A 20,883-nucleotide genomic window follows, 5' to 3' on the forward strand; every position below is an offset into this window, starting at 1 on the left:
GGGCAACAGGGGCTGAGGTGCCTGGGGCGAAGGAGACGCGCGCCTTCCTGGGCGAACCGGCACGGAGCGAAGACTGAGGGGCTGCTGGGAGGGCGGGGCTGGTGCGCTGGATGGCGGCTGTACCTGTAGAGGCGGGGGGCACGGATGTTGCCGCCACCCCTAGGGAGCTCCCATCCGAGGACGTGTCGCTTTCGCTGCTCTCACCAGCGGTCCCCGTCGTGGTGCTCCCCTCGCCCTCCGGATCACTGGTGCCCTCGGTGTCTGTTCCTGGGCCCACCGGGGCCTTGTGTCCTGCAGCTCCCTCGTGCTCCGATGCCAAATCTCCTCCGCCTGATGATGCTAATGCACACATGCACAAGAAGATGAAGAGAAAGGGTGGGGGGAGAAAAAAGAAGACCAGGTTGAGTGCATGCAATGTCAACACCGTTGGCGGAGAGGACAGACACAGGTGCCTTATGCACTAAGCCGCGCATTCGGCGTACACTACTCAGTACTACTGACTAAGACAACAGGCCAAGAGACGTCAAACGCGCACATGGGAGATGCTGGACCTTCAATGGCTGTACTTGTCACCCTACCGAGGTGGGGGCCGGGGGCACAGGGCCATGCCTAAGGGAGAGGACTACACTACAGAAAGCGCCCTGGCCTAATGCCACCCACAGCCCTCCTCCCCCACCCAGACGCCTCCACTGCGCAGAAAGATAGGAGAATGTGCTGATACTCACCCCCTTGTGTCTGCTGTGATGTCTTAAAGCGCCCATCCAATTCAGGGTAGGCCACCGCCAGGATCCGGGACATCAGGGGGGTCATGGTGCGACTGGCACCCCTCCTAGGTTGGGAGGCCATCCCCAGCAGTGTTTCTGCGGTCTTCCTTGTTCCGCGGCGGATGTCCTCCCACCTCTTGCGGCAGTGGGTGCCCCGTCTGTTGTGGACCCCCAAGTTCCGGACTTCCTTGGCGATGGCACGCCAAATCTCGATCTTCTGATGGGCGCTGACCTATTTGACATGTACAGGGTGGAAAGGAGGAAATCATGAATGACCTGCATGTTAGATGTGATTGGCCCCCCCCACCAACTTTGCCATATGGCACATGCTCTCATCTGTCGGGCGTTGCACTCCTCATTCGCCCCCCACCCCACCAACTTACATCCACCCCAATCCACACAGGCATAGCCCATTCCATGTGCACCCGGTGTACTCACTTGTTGGTCTGGAGGACCGTAGAGTAGCGCATACTGGGGGAGGACCCCATCCACGAGCTTCTCCAACTCTTCAGACGTGAAGGCAGGGGCCCTTTCCCCAGTCGCAGCAGCCATTGTATCTTCCAGACCGAGGTCACAGCAGCACTTGCAGTATAGGTCCTCTCCTGTGGATGATCAGGTCTCGAGTGATTAAGCAGATAGAAAATGGCGGTCACGCCCGCGGCGGTGCGTACCGCGACCGCCGGCGCACTTCGTCATTGGCTCCTGAAACCCATAGGCTTCAATGTTAACCAATGCGGCATTGCGCTGCGGTCTTCGACCGCCTACCGCCACTGTGTGCCCCGCCAGCGCATTGACCTCACATCCCATTGTCCCACTTCACAGGTCAGGCAGCCGCCATTTCAAGGGCCTACATGGCTTAATTTTGACTGCGACACACAGGCCTAGGCCTTGCATTGCCACACATACACGCCTTTCAACCCATTGCCATTCTTTAACTGTGCAAGCTGTCTGTACGTACCTGTGGTTTGGCTGACTCTGTGCTCCATGTTGTCCTTCCTAGGCACCGTCCGCTGGGACTTGCGATGAGAAGGAGGAATCCTCGCGTGTACCGACCGCTGGTGGACCTGTCGACAATGGAAGAACGCCATATATTACTTCGATACAGACTTGACCGTGCCACTATCCATGAACTGTGTGCCCAGCTGGAGCCAGCCCTGATGTCCCCCATCCGCCAACCCACAGGGATTCCCCCTCTGGTGCAGGTTTTGTCAGTCCTCCATTTTTTGGCCAGTGGGTCATTCCAGACCACAGTGGCCATGTCATCTGGAATGTCTCAGCCTATGTTTTCTAAGATTTTGAGCAGAGTGTTGTCTGCCCTGATGAAACTCATGCGGAGCTACATCATTTTCCCAGAGGAGGGTGACTTGCCTACAGGGAAGGGTGATTTCTATGCCCTTGGACATATCCCCAACATCATTGGTGCCATTGATGGGACCCATGTGGCTTTGGTACCCCCAAAAGACGATGAGCAGGTGTACCGAAACAGAAAAAGTTATCATTCGATGAATGTCCAGGTGGTCTGTTTGGCTGACCAGTACATCTCCCATGTAAATGCCAAGTTCCCAGGGTCAGTGCATGACGCGTATGTGATGCGAAATAGCAGCATCCCCTATGTGATGGAGCAGCTACAGAGACAACGTGTGTGGCTAATAGGTGACTCTGGTTACCCCAACCTGCCGTGGCTACTGACCCCAGTGAGGAATCCCCGGACAAGGGCAGAGGAACGGTACAATGAGGCCCATGGGCGTACTAGGAGGGTGATTGAGCGAACCTTTGGCCTCCTGAAGGCCAGGTTTAGGTGCCTGCATATGACAGGTGGATCCCTAATGTACTCACCAAAGAAGGTGTGCCATATCATCGTGGCGTGCTGTATGCTTCACAACCTGGCTTTGCGACGCCAGGTGCCTTTCCTGCAGGAGGATGGTCCAGATGGTGGTGTTGTAGTAGCCGTGGAGCCTGTGGAGAGTGAAGAGGAGGAAGACTCAGAGGACGACACAGACAATAGGGACAGAGTGATACAACAGTATTTCCAGTAACACCCAGGTAAGAATCACCCACGCCATTTCACAATTGCTTCTAGCCTCCTGCATCTGTACTTTCTGTAGTTCCCACCAGATCTTTTTGGGTAATTTTTGTTTTTCCCTTCCCTTCTCAGTGCTGTATGACTCAGTGCCTGACTTCTGCTTGGTTTGCCCATGAACTACAGCGTGTTGACATTGGTATGTTGTCATCACTAATTGACAGAACAGATATTGAACAGTAATATGTAATACATTTGCTAATAATACAGCATGACTCCAAACTGATTTGTGTGCAATATGTGATTTATTTACAGGGCTAGATATTGGTACATGTGATTATAAGGGTGATGGGTGGGGGTGGAGTAATGTCCATGGCAGAGTCCAGTTCTCAGTCTCACAGGTGCATTGTCCTTTTGCCTGTGGAAGGATGGAGCAGAGGCAGTTCATGGTTGGACAGGGTGGCAATGTGGGACAGTGGGAAGAGTTCAGGGGGTATGTCCTGCTGGCAGGGGTCTTGACATCCTACTCTGTCTTTTTTTTAGATCTCAGGCTCCTCTTACGGGGTGGTTGTTCTTCAGCAGGAGGTGGGGTTCTGGTGGCCTGCCGTGGTGTTGGGGCCTCCTGTCCACTAGCGCCGGCGGAAGTGGTAGGCTGTTCCTGGTCCGGGCTAGTGACAGGGGCCCTGTGTGGTGCCACATGGTCCCGCAACGCGTCTTCTATCCTGTTGAGGGCCAGGACGATGGTCCCCATTGCGGTCCCGATGATTCTCAGCTCCTCCCTGAACCCCATGTAGCGTTCCTCCTGCTGTGCCTGGATCTCCGTGAACCTGGCCAGTACCGTCGCCATCGTCTCTTGGGAGTGGTGGTAGGCCCCCATGATGGTGGTGAGGGCCTCTTGGAGAGTGGGTTCCCTGGGCCTCTCCTCCCCCCCCTGTCGCACAGCAGCCCTCCGAGCTGCCCGGTTTCCCCCGGCCTCTGTCTCCTGGACGGTGTGCCCGCTCCCACTGCCCCCAGGTCCCTGTTGTTGTTGGGGTGTTGGGTTAGCCTGGGTGCCCTGTAGTGGCAGACACACCGCTGATTGACGTGTCCTAGAGACAGAGGCATGGGCCCGCTGGGTGGGAGCTGTGCTGGTGTTGGCAGAGGGGGTCGGGTCTGGTGTGGCCTGTGTCTGGGTGAGGGGAACCGACTGCCCAGAGGTCCCCGATGGTCCGGGCTGGTCATCAGGTTCAGTGTCGACAGAGCTGCTGTCCTCACTGTGGGCCTGTTCCGGGGGTGGGATGGACATTTCTGGACCCTCCTGGCTGGTGTTTTGGCGTTCGGGTCCTGCATGGGGTAAGAGAGTTTGGTTATTGTTTCTGTGTGTGCAATAGCGTGCGTGTTATGGGTGCCCTCGTCCCCCAGTGCAGGCATTCCCTTGAGGGAGGTGTTGTGAGGGTAGTTAGTGGGGGGGGGTAAGTGCAGTGGTCATGCTTGGGTGATGGGTGTCCATGGATTGTGTTGGCATGCAGGAGTTGGTGTTGGGATGGGTGGGTTGTGCTGGTGAGACATTGTCAGGGAGGATGTGTGCTGGGGGTTGGGGGTGAGGGTGGGGGTGTGGGTTGGCATGCTGGTGGGGTGGGGGGGATCTAGTAGTTGAGATTGGACTTACCAGAGTCCATTCCTCCGGCTACTCCTGCGAGGCCCTGAGGATGCAGGATGTTGAAGACCTCTTGCTCCCATGATGTAAATTCGGGAGGGGTGGGTGGGGGTCCGCCGCCAGTCTTCTGGACCGCGATGTTGTGCCTGGAGACCATCGATCGGACCTTCCCCCGTAGGTCGTTCCATCGTTTGCGGATGTCCTCCCTATTCCTGGGATGCTGTCCCACCGTGTTGACCCTGTCCACGATCCGCTGCTATAGCTCCGCCTTCCTAGCTATACTGGTGTGCTGCACCTGTGAGCCGAAGAGCTGGGGTTCCACTCTTAGGATTTCCTCCGCCATGACCCGGAGTTCTTGGTCCGAAAAGCGTGGGTGCCTTTGGGGTGCCATGGGGTGGTGTGGGTGAGGTGTGGGGTGGTGTATGTGATGATGAGTATGTTGGTGTGTGGTGCTTTGTGCTACTGTGTGGTGTGTGTGATGGTGTAGTGTGCCTCAGTGTGTATTGCTATGGATTGTCTGCTGTGTCTCTCTCTCCTTCTCTCAGTAATTGTGGTCGTAGGGGTTTGTGGGTGATGTGGGGGGGTGTTTTATAGTTGATTGATTGTGTGGGAGTGGGTTGTGTATGTGTATCAGGTGTGTGTATTTGTAATTGTCCAATGTGCCTGTGTTTTGGTGCTGTGTGTGTATTTTGACCGCGGCTGTGTGTACCGCCAATGGAATACCGCGTTGGAAAGCCCGCTGCGTTGATTCGTGGGTCGTAATGGCATGGGCGTTTTTCTGTTGCTGTGAAGGTGGAGGTTTGGTCATCTCCAGTTTATCGCTGCCCGCTGATGTGGCGGGCTGCAGTGGAGGTCGGATTTTTGGAGGTTTGGCCGTTGTGGGTCAGAATGACCGTGGCGGCTTTCCACGGCCGCGGCGGTGTTATGGCGGTCTTCTGACCGGCGGTAAGCGCCTTTTACCGCCGAGGTCAGAATGACCCCCATTGTCCCGGTATAGCATATTATCTTTTCTGATGTGAGCCATGTCTAGGCAGAGCACAGGGTCATACCATCCCCTACCCAAGCAGTTGTTTACTATTATTTATTGTGAGGCGAAATAGTACAGAGGGATATCTGCCATACCCATCCTCCATCATACAGTGAATGACCACATTTGTGGAAGGCCGTTTTAGGTGGACAGTGCAACCCCAGGAAACAGTGGATTTGGGTGAAGAGTCTTTGGAACCAGTCACAGGGTATCAATAATGGAAGGTTTTGGATGATGTAGAGAATTTGGGGGTACATGATCATTTTAAAAAGTGCTACTCTGCTGAGCTAATTCATAATTAATTTGGTCCATGTACCAAGAGTTGTTGTTCATTTAGTCAACAAAGGGTTTAGGTCCAAGTTCCATGTCAGGGCGAGTTCTACGGCCAATTCCACCCACAAGTATTGGAAACTTATTGCTGTATTTATGATGCAGCTGTGGCACAAACCACTGAATCATATTTATGAAGCCATGCAAAGCTTCTTTATGCAAATCTCTGCATTGCCTTACTCTGCACTAGAGAGGTCTTCCATGAGCATTGTGTGGGTGTTCCCAAGCAACTCCCATGGATTTTGATGCATCCACATATCTACAAGATATTCTAAACCTAGGGATGAGTCAAAATCTTATGCAACCCCAGGTGTGGTGCAAAAATAAGAAATATCTTAATTTCTCCTTGATTTTTCCTCTTTCTTTCTTCAGTACGCACAAAAAGAGGATAAAGCCTCCCAGGATGTTTTGTTTTGTCCAGGAGGGTGTCTCTTCCTGCACAAAAACAATCTTGCATGCAACACAGACACCTTTGCACAAAGGGTGCCTGTGTTGGCACTGAGGTGCCAAAACAGCACCAATGTGGGGGAAAAGGACAGGATTGCACCGTATTGCTTAAATACGGCACATTCTTGCCCTATTCCCTCTGACACAGCAAGGTGACTCTCATAAAAATAGGCCTTAGTCAGATCAGCAGCCTCGTTTGGCAGTCCACCAAGCTGCTTTCCCCCATAGGAGGTCCAAAAGGGATTTGGACCAGTTGCTCCATAGGCCAGATGCCTCCCCATACAGTGTCCGTCTATCAAACAGGCAGGACCCAGGCAAGCAACTGTGAGGCAGGGCTGGAGAAATTCTCAAGGTAACCCGGGTCTGAGACATGCCAAGAGCACGCTCACCAACCATCCCTGAGATGATAAATGCATTCAAGCTTTCCTAGAGATGATGCACTACGTACAGCACCTTCACTTGCCTGACAGTGAAAAGAATTTGACCTTTTTTGTCATGAGCAATAAGGGTGTGCAATTTCTTGTCTCACACAACAATATGGTAAAGTGAAGATGCCAATTGCATATTTGCTCTAATGTTGTAAACAGTAGTGGCTGCTCTGCAAGTGTGCATGAAATGTATTGCTGCAACAGCTGTGGCATCAAGACAGTCCTGTGTGGTAGAGCAATTGAATATTTGGAGCTTAAACATCAAGCACTTAGAAACATATAGCTTGAGGGGATGGTGAGAGCCAATGAATAAATGGAACATTGTTTTTCTGCAATCAAAGGGACTAATAAGAATAGTTTAAAGGCTGTTTTCATAGTGAGAATTTTTTTTACAGTGGGTAAGTAGATCTGAGGTTTGAGTGAAGTCAGTCAAAAAGAAACCTATGTCCATTACAGGGCCAATTCTTATGGTCACCAAATGTCAGACCACACTGGTTGTTAGGATTTTGGTCTTGTCACCATTTGTAGTTAGACATATTATTAATTCAGTCCACAACAGTGGCAAGATACTAGTAGTAGTAGTTTATTGACATATATAAAAATACATCATATTTCATAGCCATACAAAAAATGCCACATGTTAAAATCCAAAACAAAAACCAAGGACAACAATACAAAAAATAACAGAATCATATAAATGCAAGTGCAAATAAATTACCATAAACTTTGCAACAGTTTGATTTTAAAATTGATTACAAGTAAAACCTTATAAAAAAATGAGCCCTTCCAGCCTGAGGCTGGGAGTATACCCGAATGTAAACTTTTGTGATGTAACGTTACAAGCATAATAATAATAATGCAAAGAAGAAAGACAATTTGGGTAAAAAGATTTGATTCACAACCTGTTGCAATGGCCTGTGAAGTGCGGTGAGGGTAACCCCAGGACCAAAGTGCATAGTACGATATATCTCTGAAGCAAAGAATCGTAATTGTGGCCAGAGAGATTACTCAATCAAATGGAGCCACTTGCAGACGTTTCTAGCAAAGGCTGGAATGCTAGCCATATTCAGAACTTCAGAGATTGATCTTTAGGTTTACAATGATAATAAGGTGGTGATAAAAAATGGGTTTCCAATTTATATTTCTGGCCTACTAAACTCGTATCTTGTCCCTAAATAAAGCTGTGTAGATAAAGGACTCTGAGCTTAGACAATCCTATCAAAATTCTACAGAAGCGCCATACCGTTACAGGTAAAAGTTATTTTTCTCATCCTAGGCCTTTCCCACGAAGTGCTGTAAGTCTCCAGCAGCATATGGACCAGGCAGCTGTCAGGTATTTAGTAACTGCACTTACTACAAATGTGGATGTGTCGTTTTTACAGATTCTGTAAGCATTGGCATGATCATATAAAAGCAGGATCTTACTAAGTGGAATGATACATTTTTTCCTATGGATTTTATCTGAGGGACAAAAAAAAAGTAGATGTTCAACTGTCTCCACACATGAATTACACATTATGCATTTTAAGGGAAAATACCAAGGCACTCCAGAAGGTAGTCCAAGCATTATAACCAAATGGTAAAGAGAGTCCAAAGTTCATATGAAGTTGTTCTTCCAATTAGTGACCTTTATTCCTGGTAAGTATGTACATTGCACAAACAGCCAACACTTGTTTCGTCCAAAGGACTTTTTCAAGGCTGTGAATCAGAGATCAAAAACAGGACGTAATGGTGCAAGAAAGGAAAAGGCATTAGAGTACAAGATAATCAGGAGTAAACGGAGTAGAAAAAGAGTAAGATGGAAGCATAGAGGGAGAGAAGGATGGTGGGAAGAAGGAAAGCAAATGGGTCAAAAAGGCAGGTGAGAATAAACCGTCAAGCGAAACTACAAAACCTGACTTTAAGAGAATACGAGACGGAAAATAGGATGTGTATAATAGGTGAACTCACACTAAACGAGCAGAGATGTGATAAGAGAAGACCGTGATTTGTGAACATATCAGTAAACAGGTGTATAAAAGAGAATTGTGTGCTTTGCCCCAGTGAATTGCCGTAAAATCATAAATTGCTCAGAATGTCAGCACCTTAAATGGGTTTGTTAAGGTATTTGTATTTCTGTGACCAAAAGTTTGACCACCAGAAAAAAGAACAAGAGAGGAAGTTATGTAATTATAATCTGAAAATGAAGAAGCAACGTACCAAGATTGATGGGTGAAAAGTGGTTCATATGTGCGAGGCTGAGCGGTCATATAGTCCACCGATATCTTGTGGTGATCCAGGTAAGGAATTCCGGATAGTTGTAGCGTAGTGGCCGATAATAGTGTCTTTATGGCATCATGTAGGTAAGATTAAATTTAGGAGGGATGGGCCAGGATAAGCTCATCGAAAACTAGAGAATTAAATGCAATTGATGTATGTTAATGGAAGAAATGCTGAAGGAAAGCTAGGGCGCGGGAACAAGGACGGGGTATAGGGGCATAATAGTGATATAAACATAGGAGACAGCAAGTCTCACAGTGTAGTTGTGATCAATGGTAGCCGTATAACGAGTACAACGCAGGGAAATAATTAAAAAGTATTTAAACCAAACAAGTGGAAAGACGAACCAGCAGTTGAGTTAAAAAAAGGGAGCGGTGTACGAAAAAAAAAAAATCCAACATTACAGTACTAGTCTGAGTGCTTAGAAAGGGTGCGTATGTTGATAGGTGACAAGGTGAGGATTTTGTAAAGCGGCCAATTATCCGCAAATAGTGGAAATGCCACTAAAATGAAACAGGCTAAATCGAAACCCCAGAGTGGAACTCCGCGGTTTCGTTCCCACACAGTGACAGTATTGACTAAGTGGGAGGGTACATGAAGAAGCAACAACGAGTCATGCCATAAAGTCTAAAAGAAAGTTATGAGCTTACCTGTATCGTGGTGTCGGTCTGAAAGGTCATACATTTGGAAAAGTTTAATGAGTAAAACTTGTCGAATGACATTTTAATGTATTGTTACATAAAAATAGAGAAAGGACAAAGTTAAAGAGGAGCTCCAGTAGGGCTGAAAGCGTGGGCGCCATATTGGAAGAGTCAGTGAGGGGTAATGAAAAATAGCAGTCCTTAAAGCGAAAAGTGTGGAAATCAACAAAATGATATTGCATGCAGAGGCATTATGACAGGCAAAAGGGAAAAAGTGAAGATAACGTGGAGAGAGAAAGTAAAAAGAGACTAGTAGATAGGTGGAGATAAAGGTCTGGTGTGTGACAGTGTTTGCATAAATAAACATGAGGCAGTACATGTTATCCCCGCATAAACTATCCTCACTGATGAGATAGTCATATATTGAGAGCCAGTGGGTTTCGAACAGTGGCGAATATGATGGTAATCCAATAGTTTAAACAGTCACACAAGAAAACACAGAGTAGACATGATGTAGAAAAGGTGAGTTAACCATAAACCAAAACATTGTCAAAATCCAAACACAAGATATATGATTGTAGTTGCCATGTCAAATAGTGAAACAATATTAGTATAGCAGGATCACATAAAAAAAATTATATACAATTTTGTGAGTAGCGTGATCATACAGGGGAAAAGGAACCAACAGTATTTGCATAGTTCACAAGAATACATGTAGGTCCTTCTCAATGTTAAGGCCTTTTTCCACAGCCCTAAGTTTGATGATCCAACTACTTTCAAGACGTCTGAGGGAAGTGGTCTTATTACCGCCCCTAAGGAGGCCGTTTTTTGTTTTTTATACACATTGTGCATTTGTTCGTCTTGTTACTGTTTGGCAACCATCGAGCAGTAAAGGCATTGACCAGTAAAATACCATATCTAAACTGAAGGAATAGAGACTGGGCATAGGAAGGGGATTGGCAGGTCAAGGAATAATTCAGGACAAGGCTCCTGGTTTACAAGCAAAAATTCAGATGTTAGTTGTCCCACCCTATCTCTGTAAGAGATCTGCTCATTTACCCTCCTCCAATAGCTCTGCTTAACTAACTTAGCAGCACTGATTGGAAAATGACTGGGGGAAGGCCATTTCAGCCCAGGCTGATTTCATTTCCCTCAGCCACCCCACCCTGCTCCAAATGCTTGGGTTCCTTAATAAATTGCTGATTATTTCCTGGAAGGGTTCCAGTTCTTCTGTCTTCCACAGGCAGATCCAACATAAAAGTGGCTTCAGAGCAGCATTGTCATTGATATTATTCAACCAAAGGTCTATTCTGAGGGGGATCAGTGGATTGTTCTTCCCCATCTTGGCTATATATCTAATAAAATTGTTTTCTTTATTTTGTAGGCTATCCAGTTGACTGGTAAAGTCCCATACTTCTGCTCCATGTAAAGCAGCTCCCCTAATCTTAGATTTACAAATTTCTACAATAGAGTTTAGTAGGGGACTAAATGTGGTTTTGGATTGCATCCCATCTACCAGAGTCCATCAATCTTATTCCTAGATAATGAAACTCTTTGACCCTTTCCAATATGATGGAGATCATCATTATGCTAGCATTCACTTTCTTCTTTCCCTGGCTACAAACCATCAATTTGTCTTCCCGACATTGACCTCCAGGTTGTACTCTTTGCAAAATAAACAAAATTGGTTGACTACGTTCTGTAATCCCATAGGTGATTTTGCCATATTGATAGTGTCATCTGCATAGAGCAACCCCGGGATTTTCTGACCAGCCAACTGTGGTGAGTCATTCTCGCAGTTGTTTAGGTACTTAACACAATTATTTATGTACAAAAGAAAGAGGGCGGGAGTAAGGATACAGCCTTGCCAAAATCCTCTCTCAATAGTGACTGGTTCTGTAAGTTGGCCATCCATGACACTTCTGATTTGGGCGAAGGTGCCTTCATGCAGCCGTACAATTAAATTCAAAAGGCATCCAGGAACGTCCATGATATTCAGTGTCTGCCACAGCTTGTGTCTTGGAACCAGGTTGAAGGCCGCTCAGGGATCGATGAATGCAACATATAGATTTTGTCCACCAATATCCACGGTCCTCCACCTGATTGCCATGAATCTCATGACTTGGTCAATTGTACTGACTGCAGGCCTAAATCCTGCCTGTAAACCAGATATGGCCCCATTGTCTTCTATCAAATCCTCTAAATGAATCAAAATCTGCTTAGCAAAATTTTTGGAAAGTGTGTAACAAGCTTTTCAGCGGATAATTTGTTGGATTGCAGGGGTTTCCCTTCTTAGAGAGGGGGACTATTTCTGCTCCCTTCCATGTACGGGGGACAGGTGCACCTGCAGCCACTGCATTACAGACCCTAATTAAGTAGGGTGCCTAGATGTCTAGATTTGATTTAAAGAGATGACCTGGTATTTTATAAAGACCCGGGGCTTTGCCCCACTTGAGGGATACTATTGCTGTCTTAGTCTCAGCTAAGGATCACTTAATTGGGGCTACACTCACTTCCCAGTTATCCATGGTGTTTGGCTCATTTCTCCCTGAGTAGAGTGAGCTGAAGTGTTTGACCCAGACGTCGGGGAGAATTGATGCACCAGGCGGAGGCTGGGACTCACCACTTTCATTCAAGAGCAATTGCCAAAATTTATGGGAATCTTTGGCCCATATTTATACTTTTTAATGCAAACCAGCGCCAGCGCTGGTTTGCGTCAAAAATGTTACTGCCGGCTAACGCCATTCCTATGCGCCATGCAGGCGCCGTATTTTTAGGAATGACGTTAGCATGCACTGCGGACTGGTCAGAGTAAAAAAAAAATTACTCAAACCAGGCAGCGCCGGCGTATGGGAAAATGGGGGTTGTGTGTAAAAAAATTGTGCAAGTGAGGTTTGAGGCATGATTTTTGCCTCAAACCGGACTTGGCCATTTTTTTACGCACAACCCCCATTAAAATGACTCCTGTCTTAGCAAAGACAGAAGTTATGTCCTCTTGCCCAATGGCCATGCCCAGGGTACTTCTGTCCCCTGGGCAGGGTCACTGGGCATAGTGGCATGTAGGGGGCCCAAATTAGGCCCCCCATGACACTTAAAAAAAAATTAAAAAAATACTTACCTCAACTTACTTGCACTTACCTGGGATGGGTCCACCCATCCATGAGTGTCCTCCAGGGATGGGCGAGGGTGACAGGGGGTGTCTCTGGGGGCAGGGAAGGGCCCCTCTGGACTCCTTCAATGGTCAGAGACCTTGGAAGTGAGCCCACAGGTCCCTTAACGCCTGCCCTCACCCAGGCGTTAAAGTTAAAAAGCAGCGCACATCAGGCTGTGCGATGTTTTTTAAGGCCCCCCCTCCTGTGTGTCAATGTGAAGCAGGACTATAAATAAGGCGCACAGGCCTTAAAGTCTATTTTTGGGTGGGAGCACCTACCTTGCACCTACCAAGGCAGTTTCCCACATCCAAAAAATGACACACATTGAGGAATTTTGCCATCCACGGGCTCGGGCGTCAAAGTTTAAATATGGTGCATGGTTTGCGCCGGATGTGCGTCAAAATGTTTGACGCACATTTGGTGCAAACAGAGTATAAATATGCCCCTTTATTTCTTGCGGCCTCTAAGGTGGCTGACCAACACTTCTCCTCCCAGTTTCTTCGTACCTTTTATAACTCTAATCTATAGTTCAATCTTGATTGCTTAGTTGGATCTATAAGCCCCCTTCTCAAATCCCTCAGTAGCCTGTTCTTAGCCTCTCAACACGATCTATTATACCATCTTTCGCTGCACTTAGTTCTCGGTTTGCCTGTGGCTTCTTTAACCAATAAACCTTTCAAGGAGTTGAATAATTCCAAATGTTCAGCCAATAGTCTCCTGTCATCCTCCTCAGATAGTAGCATAAGTACCATTTGATCTGCCAGCAGACTGTATATAGCTCTAATGATGGGTAGGGAGGAATTGATGGTTTCCCACTAGACATTCCATTTGTTATTTGCCATAGTGAGATGTTGAAATGTCAAAATCCATAGAAACAGGTGCCCCTATTACAGGCAACAGACCCCTGATGGAAAGTATCAATGGATCATTGTCACATTCCTTATGTTCCTCTACCACCATATCTGCCATATGTCCCCAGAGGCGAATATCTAGTAAAAAGTAGTCAATATGGCTTCTATGTGCTCCTCATCTAAATGTAGGGGAGGGATTAACATCTGAGCAAGAACGCCCCTTACAGGCATGGAGACCACGGGCAAGTGTGATATTGACAATTTGAAGTGCTGTCCTACTCAATCTATGTCCTTTGTTAGTTGCGTCATAGCCCATAAAGTATCCTCTTCTTGATAGAGCTCCTGGGACAATGGATAAGGCTCGAAGGTGGCATTAAAGTCCCCAGCAATCCCAATACAATGGGTACTATGTCTGCTAGCTAGAATGTTGTCCAAAGCATTTAAAACAACAGATTCACAACATTTACCCACATTCCTTTTATAGATATTCACCATTAACAATGATTGTTCTCTTTGGGTAGACAAAAAGAGACCCTAAAGATTGGCACAACCCATGTCCAATTCTCTTACTTTGCACTTGAGGGAGCAGCTACTCTGAATAACTAAGGCCCCTGAAGGTCTTCCAGAGGACACCCTGCTTGCTGGTACCCAATAGCTCTTGAACCTAGGCCTGTACAGGGGCTCCAAGGCCAAGGTTTCTTGGAATAGGCAGATCTTATGCTTGTCTATAAAAGAACCCCATTCTGGGATATGCATTTTGGCTTCTAGGCCGGCTATGTTCCAGCTAATGATGTTAGTTGCCTTCTCTGCCAGTACATGGGGTAAGGTATGCGTGCAATCCACAGGAATAATGCTTTCCGTTGGTTTAGCCACTGGGCTGCTGTCTCTGGATCTCCGAGCATCACTGTTGCTGGATGCTTCAGGCACTTCGACTACTATCAACAACTCCACATTCCATGTGGGCCCCTGCTTAACCTCGGGTTTGAGTCAGTCCACTTCAGACAGATAGGTTGTAGTCGCCCTGCACTCAGGCTGTTGGGGAGAGGGATCCTTATTGTTAGCATTTGAACTAGGCAAACTAGAAACATTTCTCGGGCCAAATTCCACCCTCCTGGCAAGATACTTTCTCAGATCCTTTTCTCATAAACTGCTTAGTCCTATTAACAATTCTGTCACCTTAACGTTCATGGTTGATATGTTGACAGGCAGATGCCCTACCTATTCACATGCCCTGCTTTGCAAATACATATTAGCAAAATCACCAGCTACTGTATGAAGAACACATCAAGCTGTATAGAGAATTCCAGTGGCTGTCACTTTGACAAGCAATCCACCCATCCTAATTTCTTTTCTTCTCCATCTGACACCCTAAGTGCAAAAGGTATGACCAGTCATGGGTCCTGTGCTCACTTTGCCACTGAACACCAGCTATACCTCTTTGATGAGGTTTAATTATGCCAAAATCAGTCAGGGTTGCTTCTGTTTTTATTTGGACTTGGCTGAAAGTTTTGTCTGGGCTGTTGCTACTGAAGCAAGGCCAAGTCTGATTTGCAAGTTCTGATCTCTGTGTCAAGTGGCACAATGAGCGAAAGCTGATAAAAAGGTATTTGGTTGAGACCTTGCCAGTGACTGGGAATATTGCAAGCTTTCTACCCATCATTTTGTATTTTCCTCAGTATAAAGATAATGTGCCAGGCTGTACAAACTACTGGACAGGCAGCATCACTTGTACTACATAAGGCCAAACTTGGATTATTGCTGTAATCTTACAAGGCAGATGATTTGGGAATTATCCTTCAACATCACCTTTGCCTAATCAAACATCATAAATACATTTTTATTATGAAAATGTGTAGTCACTGTCTTTCAAGATGGTCTTAGAAGCAAAATGCCATCCAAACCCAAAGTCAAGCAAGAGCACCCACTGACTCAAACACACACATGTACAAAATGCATTTGGTGATGCTAATAATGACTCAAGCTCTGCAATCAATATTTACAACTGCGTGAAGAATAATTCTAGCTGAGACACCTGTACATTACAATGTCCAGGTTATGATTTTTGATGTAACATCTTTATGAAGTGGGTTTTGATTATCTACTTGGACATTGCTGTTGCAAGGACAACATTCTTAAAAAAAATCTGCTTGTACTTAATGGTGCAAGAGTGCCTGCTTTGCAAGGATGACTGTTTATGTGCAGGAAAGGACACCTTCTTCCACTTAAATAATCGTTAATGGTGATTTTCTGCAGCATGCATTGAAAGATGAAAAAAAACGTGGGAAAGAATGGTATTTCTCCCCAGTGAGCCACTTTAATGCCACCCCTGAGGTGGCATTAGGATTTTGACGCATTCCCAGCCTTGTAAATCTGTGAATGCCCACATTCCGTCAGATACCATGGGTATTGCGAGGGAACACCCACAGCAACACCCATGGGACTCCCATTTTACACCGAATTATGTGGCTGGCACGTTGCACCACTGAACGCCAGACAAAATGATGATTCGTGGTGCAGTGTGCCGCTAGGGCTGTGTAAATGACATTCTGATTTTTAGTCTACTATCCCACTCTATCCTTCAGTTCTAATTTCCATACTATATCCTTAACTTCTAATTTTCATTCTACTACCACACTATACCCTTAGGTTTCATGATTTTCATACTCTATGCTTAAGTTCTTCTAATTTTCATTCTACTACCATGTTCCGTCCTTAAGTTCTAATTTTCATTCTCCTACCACATTATATCCTTGTCTTTGTTTTAATTTGCAAAATGTAGTCAATTAGACGTTCATTTTTATCAATAAGTAGGAAACCACGTATTTGCTTCCAGAAAAAAACAGTTGTAGCTTGCTAAGGCGAGATTAACTTCGAAAATTGAGCTACAGAGGAGCAGGTCTTTAGACCGTTGCAGAATTCCGTGAACTGTAAGGTAAATTTCGTGCTTTTCAAAACATTGTCTAACATCCTTTTGGATTAAGATACAAAGTGACCAACCTTTCCAAAAAGGAGTCAAATATATTACAAGTGGGACCTGTACAACATTTTGCAGCCTGAATTCCTACAGATAGATGTCCCTTTAGACTAGTGCAACTGGAAAAAAATGATTTTGTAGTATTAGTGTTTTCCACTTTCCAGTAGACTTACCACACTGGCCACATATTAGGGCAGGGTAGGTAATATGAGCATGGGCATATAGCATATATGCGATTACAACACATGTAAAATCCATCCTACAAACAGGATCTTCCAACAGAAAATAAATTAGCTGCTATTTTGTAATCAGGGCCTTAATTTAAGTATCACCTCAATATATCTGCTGCAAATTTCAGTATGAAACCAAGAGGTCACTGATTTGAAATGTGCTGTAACTGGCTTTTCTTTGCTTTACTTTGCTGCTAAATTGAGTTATTTTGACGCCAAGGCCTCAATAATAATAATAATAATATTAATGGCTTCATCAGTTAATCTGCATAAGCACATGCTGCTCAAAATATCATTTGCGCAACTTGTACCTTTTGCAAAGCTCAACACCTGGCAAAGGGCAATAAAACACCAAGGGCCAGATGTAAGAAGCAGTTTTACTGGTCACTAATGACCCATGGGGCTGTTTGGGACCAGTAAAAGTATTATGGCCATGTACCAACCCTATTTTGTGAGTCGGTAACCTATTACCGACTCACAAACATTTGCAGTTCCAACCATCTTCAAGTTGGTGGCAATGCATTTGTAAATGGGAAGGGGCCCTCAAGGGACTTTTCAGTTTTTTTTTAGTAATGCTTCCCATATTTCTTTAGGGAAAGCTGGCTTCATTACAAAAAAAAAGATTGCTTTATTAAAAAAGCAATCACAGACTTGGTAGTCTGCTGTCCCCCGCCGGACACCATCCCTGTGATTGTGGCCATTCCCAAATGAGTCGCAAATTACCACCTGCCTCATGATTATTAATGAGGCCGGTCTCTTAAAACCCTTTTGGGAATTGCAAACAGTGTTAAACACATTGCCATACATAGCAGTTTGTGATTTCCTAATAACAATTTGCAAAAATTAGCTATTTGGAAATCGCAAACCTTCAGGGACATGGATCTGACCCCAAATAACTCCATTCCACATTCCAATGTGCTCAATCAGCACATGTTTATTATTTGCTGCCGCAAAATGACTGTACAAAAACACAATGGGATTTGCTCCTATGTTGTAATCCCATTTTAGGTGCCACCAAAACTATGCACCCAAAAGGGAAATTTTTAATGCAGACTGTTTGCCTTAAGGGAAAGCGGGATGCATTTGAAACAAAAAAATGCAAAGTTTTCTTTTCATTTTTCCAGAATAGGCAATGTTCCATATCAATACCTGCTCAGAAAAAATAATTTTGATTCCATTCACAAAAGGGAAGAGGTCTTATGGGGACACTTTCCTATTTGCGAATGGGTTACCACAAATTTGAATTTGGTGGTAAATGTGATTGTTTTGCAACAACCTTCACAGTTGCAAAACAATTTTATATCCCCTGGCGACACAGGAAGGAAGGACCTTGGCACGCCCCTTCCTAATTGCAAATCACAGACCTATTTTGCGAGTCAGTAACAGGTTACCGACATGCAGAATAGGATTGTTACATGGGGAAAAGCCCTTTCCTAGTCGCAAACGACCAGGAGAGTCTTTCATACATCTGGCTCATATTCCTTGTATGGATCATTCTAGAGACACACATTTTTATAATATCTTAAAGGCCTTTTTTTGCTTTTGACAAGCAGTATTCCATTCTCAAGGTCAGTGGAGAGATGTACTCCGCTTAGCAGGAACAATGAAGGTTTATTTTAAAAGAAAAATGTGAAATTACATTTTTGTATAGCATAAAACTATACTTGCAAGAAAGAAAAAAAACAACTCTCCAGGAATCCTTTCAGACCAAATGACAGGCTGAGAGAAATGCAAACATGAAGTGCTACATTTTTGAGTTATGCACCAAAGTTACAATTATTGACAGGTGTTTATATTTATTTTCGTGTTTATATATGCAATAATATATTTAGATGTGTAAATTGGAATAATATCAACATGTACACATGCGCAGTGACAAATTGCTCACACTTCCATGACAGGATGGTGGTAAGCTACAAATATGCATAACTGTACAACAGAATTTATGCAAGTTGATGAGGCAATCACACACATTGAGGCTGTCATTATCTCCTCAACCCTATCCTGGTAAGATTATAAAAAACACATTTTATCCCCCGAAAACCGATTTTCTGATCCATTTTACTACGCCTATTTAACTCTCCAAACCTCTACTCTTCATCACTTTTCACAGGATTAGCTGCTGAATTAATTTTGTCATTTTTTTCGGTGGAGTTTAGGTTTTTAATCCATTTATTTTACATAAAGGACCCACATATGTAGTAGTCCTAACTTCTGGATTTAAGGTATTTACTTCATGTAACAATTACAGTCAGAGATTTCTCTCGAGTTGCCCGTGCGCTTTTTTCCCTTTGGAGGCTTTGCATTCAGGAAGGCCAAAGTGTCAGACCCGAAATGTATTTGGGCTGTATATCACTGGTTGCAGCATGAGACTTTGGAAAGTGAAAAGACATTGGGTGGACTCCAGGAAAGAGTGTCACTGCAAATTATTTAGGTCTGGTCTGACTTTGAGTTCAGCAGCTCCAATTACAGTGTGGGAAACTCTTGTTAAACTGGTTGTTAACAAATTTGTTTGAGCTCTTAAAACACAGTGCCTTAATTATGTTTGGGTTGTCCAAATAGCACTTTAGTCTTTCACAGTGAGAAGCACATTATCACAACTTTGTTAAAAGGAGTATTCAGACCCAAAATGGTTTGGAGCACCATTTGTTTAATGTAATTTGATTGGAAGAATGTAGGTAGACCAAAGTTAGAGGGGTTACCATGCTTTCTTTCCCTTGCTTGCTTTTCGCCCCGTGGGGGGCAGAGTTTCACTGAACCTCAAAAGATTAAGATGAAGGGGGCACAAACAAGGAAGAGAAAGTTGGATTCAGACTGTCCCAACATGTCATAAGCAGTGCCGAACTAAAATCTTTCAGAAAGCTTGGCAAATATCTGAAACTGAAGTTCCGTTTATGTGAAGATAGACATCTCCTGAGCAACATCAGTTAATAATATTTATAACTAAACATTCTGCAAACTGGGTTTAAAGAATTAAAATGTGGTGCAGAGTATCCAACACTTATACATGAATATACAACATTAGCGTGGACATCTTTTTGAGGCTCAGTCTGCTGCAATGGCTTGTACGAGCAAGTATCAAATGAAAACAAAGTAAGTTAAGGTTCAATGGAAAAGAAAGTTGCTCATTTTGCTGTACCATTTTGAAGCAAGGACTCCCTTAAATGAAGAAGTGATTAACTTGCTAGCCTTTTCTCCCCATGTGAGAAAGTAGCCTCTTTCTAGCATGGTTACCCCCACTTTTGGCCTGTTTGTGGGTTTGTGTCAGTGTGTTTTTACTGTCTCACTGGGATCCTCCTAGCCAGGACCCCATTGCTCATAGTTAAAACTCTATTTGTCAGTGTGTCTTGCCTGTCTCACTGGGATCCTGCTAGCCAGGACCCCAGTGCTCATAGTTTGTGGTCTATGTGTGTGTTGTTAGTAGTGCTTAACTGTGTCACTGAAGTCCTGCTAACCAGAACTTCAGTGCTTATGCTCTCTCTGTTTCCAAATTAGTCACTATAGTTTAGTGACTTCATATTCCAATTGAAATTGGCACACTGGACCACCTTATAAGTCCTTAGTATATGGTACCTAGGTACCAAGGGCATTGGGGTTCCAGGAGATCCTTATTGTCTGCAGCATTTCTTTTACCACCCATGAGGAGCTCAGACAAACCCTTTCACAGGACTGCCACTGCAGCCTGCGTGAAATAGTGCACACACTATCTCACAGCCATTTTCACTGCACTTAAGTAACTTATAAGTCACCTATACTTCTAACCTTCATTTATGAAGGCTAGGTGCAAAGTTACTAAGTTTGAGGGCACCCATGTACTAGCAAAGGTGCCCCCACGCTGTCCAGGGACAAATCCCCGGACTTCGTGAGCTCTGGGACACCATTAAACACGTGAACTACATAAAGGTCAATACCTATATGTAGCTTCACAATGGTAACTCTGAATATGGCCATGTAAGGTGTCTAAGATCATTAAATTGTCCCCCTATTACAAATCTGGTATGGGGGGGGAGTCCCATACATCCTAGGGGCTCCACCATGGACCCCAGTACTGCCAAACCAGCTCTCTGAGGCTTACACTGCAGCTACAGCTGTAGCCACCTCACAGACAAGGTTCTGCCCTACTG

The sequence above is a fragment of the Pleurodeles waltl genome, chromosome 7 (genome assembly GCF_031143425.1).
Source record: "Pleurodeles waltl isolate 20211129_DDA chromosome 7, aPleWal1.hap1.20221129, whole genome shotgun sequence".
In the NCBI taxonomy this organism is placed as follows: Eukaryota; Metazoa; Chordata; class Amphibia; order Caudata; family Salamandridae; genus Pleurodeles; species Pleurodeles waltl.